Genomic DNA, 7,134 nt, shown 5'->3' with positions numbered 1-7,134 from the left:
TTATTGGTCACAAGTATACAGGTACAAGCCCGTAGTGAAATGCTTTTGTATTTTTTCCGGCGTATAATCAATACAACAAAATACCCCACATAAAACAATATCCACACACATCAACCAGAGCAGTTGAATGTGTTTGCGTGCGGGTACCGGTTCATTCGGAGTAGGCGGCTCATTGGCCCTGAGCATCCTGTATCCTGCGCGTGGTCCACCTGGATCTTGATCTGGAGCATTTGGTATGGATATCATGCAGATGTGGGAGGGTGGTTATGATGATCCGCTCAGTTGGTCTCACTAAATTGGTAATGTTCCACATCCAAGTGATGATTTGGACCAAGAAAGGTCCTGGAAGACGTTGATGCAGATTTCCAAACTATGATGAGTGGAATAAAGCTTCTCCTCCACTTCCTGGAGAAATCCGCTCTGGGCGTCTGCACCCTGCACCAGTTTTCAAGATGGATGATCTTAGTCGTGATCAGAGGTGGGTAGTAATGAGTTACATTTACTCCGTTATATTTACTTGAGTAAGTTTTGGGAAATGTTGTACTTATAGTAGTTTTAAATCACTGTACTTTTTACTTGAGTAGATTTGTGAAGAAGAAACTGTACTCCTACTCCACTACATTAGACTACAATGAACCTGTTACTTAAATCCCCTCCGTGTACGTAGGCGTGGATGTACTTTATTTGCCTGTAGAGGATTATTTTGTATTTTGGTCTGATTGAATGGTTGTTTGAAAGATATATATACTAAAAAGACGCTGCTACAGTTACTCAGTACTTAAGTAGTTTTTTTTTTACCAAGGACTGTTTTTACTTTTAGTCAAATAATTATTTGGATGACTACTTTTTGAGTCATATTCTGCAGTAACAGTACTTTTACTTGAGTACAATTTTTGGCTACTCTACCCACCTCTGGTCGTGATTCAGCTGTGTCGTCAATAAGCTTGATAATGATTTTGGAGTCTGTGATGGCCTTGCAATGGGTGCAGAGTGAATACAGCAGGGGGTTGAGCACACAGCCTTGGGGTGCCCCGGTGATGAGGGTGGATGAAGTGCTGTATGGTGACAGGCTCTTCCACGCCACTCTTGTGTATCCACTTTTTTGCCATTCAATCATTTGAAAATAGTTTTGTGTTTGATTAAACAGGCCGAGCAGATCTCACACACGGGTGTTTTTTTGGTTGTTTTTTTTAAACAAGAGAATTACTTGGAATCCAACTCATTGGTTGGTAAACACTGATTGAGAGCACTGCATGTTGAACTTTGACACCTGGCAAAGCACAGACGGATCTTGATGACTGTATAATTATTTACAGTTGACCTGGTGTCTGGAGACAAAGGTCCAAAAATATAGCTAGCTGTTTAATGTGTTACCACCACTGTTTGTTTCCACCCAGAGCTGGGCACGTGACCATTTTTTGACGGTCCGGCCGCAACCCGCCGGCCGTATTCATAAACAATGTCGGCCCCCGCCCCGTTCCGCCCCCCGTCCAAAAAAAAAGTGTGATGGATGTCGCTGCGGGAGAGATGCTAATGGCAGAGGCTTTTTAAGGATCATTATCTGGCTAATTCACTACTCAAACCCGCTGTGGACACGCTTCAAAATGCGCCACTAGTACTTTACTAGTTACCCAACCGCGTGTGCTTACTTCCATCGCGAGCCCCGGGGTTGGTTTTGTCGTATTGTATTATTATTTGGGTCCAACAGAGAGCCAGAAGTCGCAGTCAACAAGTTATTCCTCACTTCCCCTCCTTCCTGGCCTTCAAAATAAAAGCATACCAGCAAACCACTATACACAGCAGGTTTGCTATGGCGTATTTTCGAAAGTAGGAAACGCCAGAGGTAGTGCATGAACTCCACCTTGATGTGGCAGTGTCATCCTTGAGTCAGTGCTGCGCGCAGCCGAGCGTTATGTTTGTTTTAAAATGTAATTTGTGTTCAATTTGTTATATTTGACATTTATTAAATAAAAGATATTAAAAACAAAAAAAAAATGCTTTAATATACTCATGGACACAAATTGTTTTGAAACAAGTCAGCGGGCGTCGCTTCAAAAAGACAGCGACAACAATGGTTATCGTGCCTGCTACAACCATAAAGGGATGACAAGACGATGCATTTAATTTTATTGCGAAAACGATCTGGAAGGTGGCGGCTAAGGGGGAACGTGGGTGAGTAGCTTGTTTACTTTGCAGAAGCAGCAACGAGCTGCGTGGCTCATCCGTCTCCGTGTGGGAAACGGTATGTCATCGCAACATGTGAGACAGCAACGTGCACTCAAGCGTGTTTGTATTTCCTCATTGTCACATCACGTAACCCGCGTCTCCCACCTGCAACTGGGGCATACCATTACAAGAGGGGGCGGGGGGGGGGGCTGGGGGTCAATACCACAATCCCTATAACAGCAGTTGTCGCTCGCGCGGGAGTAGAAAGAAGCCTAAAAAGAAGCCTTTCACTGAGTAGGTTGAGATGAAATTTGTCGTCACACGCATGAGGGCCGATTAGTGGTCCGGACTAAAATCCACTTCCGGCCATGCTGAGTCCAGCCATTTCTAAAAAATTTGTCAGGCGCCCCCTCCCGCCCCAAAAATGGGCATCCGGCCGGGCCGGAGGGTCCGACCAGTCCGGCTCAGGGATGGACTGCCCAGCTCTGTTTCCACCAGGTTTACAAAGGTTCAATCACACATACCAAACATAGGTAACAGAAGTCATATGGTGTTATTTTTCACATCTTAGGCAAAATAGGACATCATAGGGCTGGGCCGATAATTCGATATCAATATGTATCGTGATTGACACGTGATCGATATCAAATGCCTTCGATAAAACGTTTGATAGGGGGAAAAAATAAAAAGAGAGAAAACAAACCCGATCTGTCACGTTTGCGGGACGGAGGACCCAAATGCAGGAAAGCAGGAGAGGCAGGGCATACTCAATAAATTATTTATTTAAAAAAAAAAAAAAAAAGCATAAAACAAGGACCTGAGAAATCCAAAACTCAAAGTAACAAAGAAACACTAAGAAACAAAACATAACACCGGGAGAAACAAAACAACATGACAGCGAGAATGATCCGACAAGGACTGAATGAAAACTGGAAATTTAAAAACAGGCATACTGAGGAGACAATGAGAAACACCTGCACGAGACACAAGGCAGGTGGGAGCTGATTGGCCAACACTAGGGGGTGGAATGCACACAGGTGGACACAATCATTGACGAGACAAACAAATGCTGAGAAAAAGAAACTAAAAAACACAAACATGACACGATCGCAGCATTTAATCTTCATATCGACCATTTCATTTCATTATTTCATAGTTACATTGACCTCTTATTAAAGTTTAAGTATTATGTTAAAATAAGATGACGGAAATGTATTTTTCTTTGGGTCATTATCTTCAATAATTAAAAAAAAAGAAAAAAATTGCAATCCATATTGATATCGACCAGTATGAAATCGTGATATACTTTTCAGTCATATCGCCCAGCCCTAGGACATCGCATTGTTCAATAGTAGTTTTTGTCCAAAAACGAGGGATGTAAAGCTTAAAAAATAACACATGAAAGGTTTGTAGTACACACATTGGATGTAGACAGCTATTACAAGGATATTGTTGGCCCCAGTCAAAACTGACCAAGAAGATAATATACGTGCATAGAAAATGGCCAGTTGGTAAGCGTTAAAGTAGAATGAAAACCCCCAAAAATAATTTGCAATTTGAACTAACAAAGGTGGAGGAAATTTTCATCACATTGCGCACCGGTGCCACCCAGTCGAACCATCATATGGTTCATATGCTCATTCTGCATTTGTTAATAGCGCTCAAAAATAACTCCTAAACTTAGCAGACGAATCTGGAATGAAGGGCTGAATTATTAGCAAAACCTTGATTCCATAATGAAATCTAGAATAGTTTTAAAGGATGAAATAATTATTCGCATTCGACATGGTGAACCACGGTATTCTTTTGGCTCTTTTGCAGCACCAAGTGGGCATTAGTGGAAGCGCTCTAGAGTGGTTTGGATCCTATTTGGATGAAAGGACTTTTTCTGTTAGACTAGGTTCCTCTGAGTCCTGCTCTCCCCCTCTATCGTATGGCGTTCCACAGGGTTCTCTTTTCGGGCTCTTGTTGTTCTCTTTGTATTTGCTGCCCCTGGGTTCCCACTTTCGAAAACAAAATCTATGTCCTGCTGAGCAAAAAATACGCTTACTCCTTAGGACCATTTTGGCCTCTAGAGGACATCAAAGCCTGGATGGCTCTAAATTTCTTAAATTTCAACAAAAAGAAAACAGAAGTTATGGTGTTTGGTCCCATGTGGCTCATCTACATCCCACCCCGTTGACCTACGCCCCCTGGCTTCAAAATTAAAGCCAACAGTCTCGAACTTGGCCTGCGTGATTCTGATGATCTTGTATCAGCTGGCTGACAGCAAACTGGTAACTGTGTTGTTTTGATCAACAGTGATGTTCGGCAGCATTCGAAAGCTATCGCTAGCTGTGCGCAAGGGTGTGACTTGAAGATAACTTAATGGCGTATTACCGTGTATTTTTAACTGACGCCTCCTGTTTTGGCTATTTTTAAGCTCGTCCATCGCGATATCAACACTGTGTGCTGTTTTAAAATTAAAAGTTTATTCCACGCTTGAGGATTTTTGATTTATTTATTTAATTACAGTTCATCAGGTTATATATGTGCGTGTGTGTGTGTGAGTCTTTTTTTTTTTTTTTATGTTGTATTTTGACGTTTTTATTGCGCAGCACTTTGAGTTGTGTTTTTATGTGTGAAAAGTGCTATGTAAATCAAATTTGATTTGATTTGAATAAAATATTCATATTGATGTATCGGCGGCGAAAATTAGCCACTCGCCGTGATCGCTAGAACATTATCAGAGAAACACTAAATCATCTTTTTTTTTTTTCTGTTTATTTTTTTTGTTATTGTTGTTTACAATCGACTGGCAGTGTTAAGTCCACTGCATCGAAGATGACCAACAAGCGGTTACTTTTCACTTTTAGGCCAAATAACAACTTGCAAATCCGCTGTGTTCACGCATGTTGTCATTGAATTGAAGTGCATTGTGTCATGCGCTCCCTCCAAATCCATTGAGTCACGCATGTTGTTGCGGCAACCCGTGTTCAACTTGTGACCATCCTAATTAAACACGCCTCTGAGGCATGAGGTGTCAAAAGATACTTGACTAGAATTCTTTGTCCAAACGCCTGTTATTCACTCTCGAGACAGTTCGGTTTTTTTCATCCCACTAAATGATCTTAAGTTCAATGTTAGTTACTTGAATCCGACTCGGACATATACTGTACGTCTTCATTTTACATGTCAAAAAGTGTTTGCGGCTCTCAGTGTTTTCTTTTCCGTGGAAACCAGGTCGAAATGGCTCTTTGAAGGTCAAAGGTTGCCGACCGCAGATCTAGGCCTTTAGTTCTCACTCTCTCGCTTAGCCAAAGGCACAAAGTGTGCTTGCTATATGTCTCTCCTAGGTGAAGTTTACGATGAAAATGACACATTAAAAGCTTTACTCGATGTATTTGTCACTCCCAGTTGAGGTCTTTTGTTAAACTGTCATAAAACAAAAAGAGAATCAAATGTTGTACAGTGATCCCTCGTTTGGGGGGGATTTACGCCTCTGTTTCGCCGTTACGAACCCCCAACATGGTTCCTTTCTAAATACCTGTTACACAATAAATTTAACTTGAAAAATGCAAAATGAAGGATAAATACCGAGCTGCAGACTGTGAGAGGAATTGTGCTTCAACCGCGGCAGCGGACGATTATGACGGAACGTTCGCTAAAAACTACGTTCAAAGTTAAAGTTAATTTTTATCATAAAATTGACTTACCTTAACTTACCTCGTCGTCGTTGTTGTTGTGCAAAGCGATAGTAAGATAGTTCGTTGCCTCCCTCTACTTCTTTTAAAAACCAAGATGAAGCACGTTCGCCGGAGGTAATCATGCCTTAACTTTCTCTTTGCACAGTAACATCAACAAGGTCCTTTGGATAAAATCCAACGTGGGATTCTAGTTAAGGTAAGCGGTTTTAAGACAAACCTAAGACAAAACTAACAAACACTTTCACACTTTATTTGTCTCTTATTTGTATCGTCGTCCTTGCCAGGAGGCAGAGCGCGCTCTGCTCACAACTTGTAAACACAGCTGCCGAACGGCACATTTGAATAACGTTCTGAGTTTCCGAACAGAACATTGTTCAAAAGTGCTGTTAGTTGGTTAGCGCGGACGAGGCTAGCGAGAGGCTGCGATGATGCGCAGCCATCAGCTCACGGGATAAATCCACTTGTGCTCTCATTGGTCGATCGCGCTGGGAACCAATCACGCGCCTTTTATGAGTGCCTGCGGGTATTTACAACGCCTCCGAGTCAACTCATCTCTTTGAAACAATGCGCCTTTCTGCAATATGACTGCCGATATGGCTGTGGTGTTTCATTTTTAATTTATGAATGCTTCTGAAAAATCTGCGATGCATTGAGGCCGAGAAGGTCGAAGCGCAAAGTAGCGAGACATCACCGTATATTTAACAAAATATTCAACCAAACCGTGTCATTTTGTCATTCCATAGTCTGCTAGCTCCATGCTAACATGTACAGTCATGTAAAACTCCGTAGACAGGTGATGTAAATTAGCATGGATGATATGCTAATTATAAACAAACAACTGCTACTTCATGGAGCAGCATCGCATACAATAGAATTCAACATGACATGTTGAAAGCGGAAGTCAACCCAAACGTATTTTTTTCAAGAATATGTTCCCAGCAGGCCCACTATTGTTTGGTTGATCTTTTTAGTGTTTAAAGCGGAAGTCAACGCAAACATTTTTTTTCAAGTTCTATGCAAGCCCACTAGTTGAAACACGGCATTCTGATTAATTTTGAGTTTGTGGAATATAAATTAAGCAGCAAAATGCACTCGTTTTTAGCCATCTCCGGGGGCGGCCATTTTGTCTTCTGTCGACTGAAAATGACATCACAACTGCTCACAACGACCAATCACGGCTGACCTCTTTTCTGAATCTGAGGCGTGATTGGCAATGATGAGCTGATCATTTGAATCAGGTGAGTTGAAAGAGGGGGAACGTGTAAAACTGGCTGGATAAGAG

The sequence above is a fragment of the Filicampus tigris genome, chromosome 1 (assembly GCF_054856515.1).
Source record: "Filicampus tigris isolate MCC_2025a chromosome 1, RoL_Ftig_1.0, whole genome shotgun sequence".
NCBI classification, from domain to species: domain Eukaryota; kingdom Metazoa; phylum Chordata; class Actinopteri; order Syngnathiformes; family Syngnathidae; genus Filicampus; species Filicampus tigris.
This window is presented reverse-complemented; position numbering follows the sequence as displayed.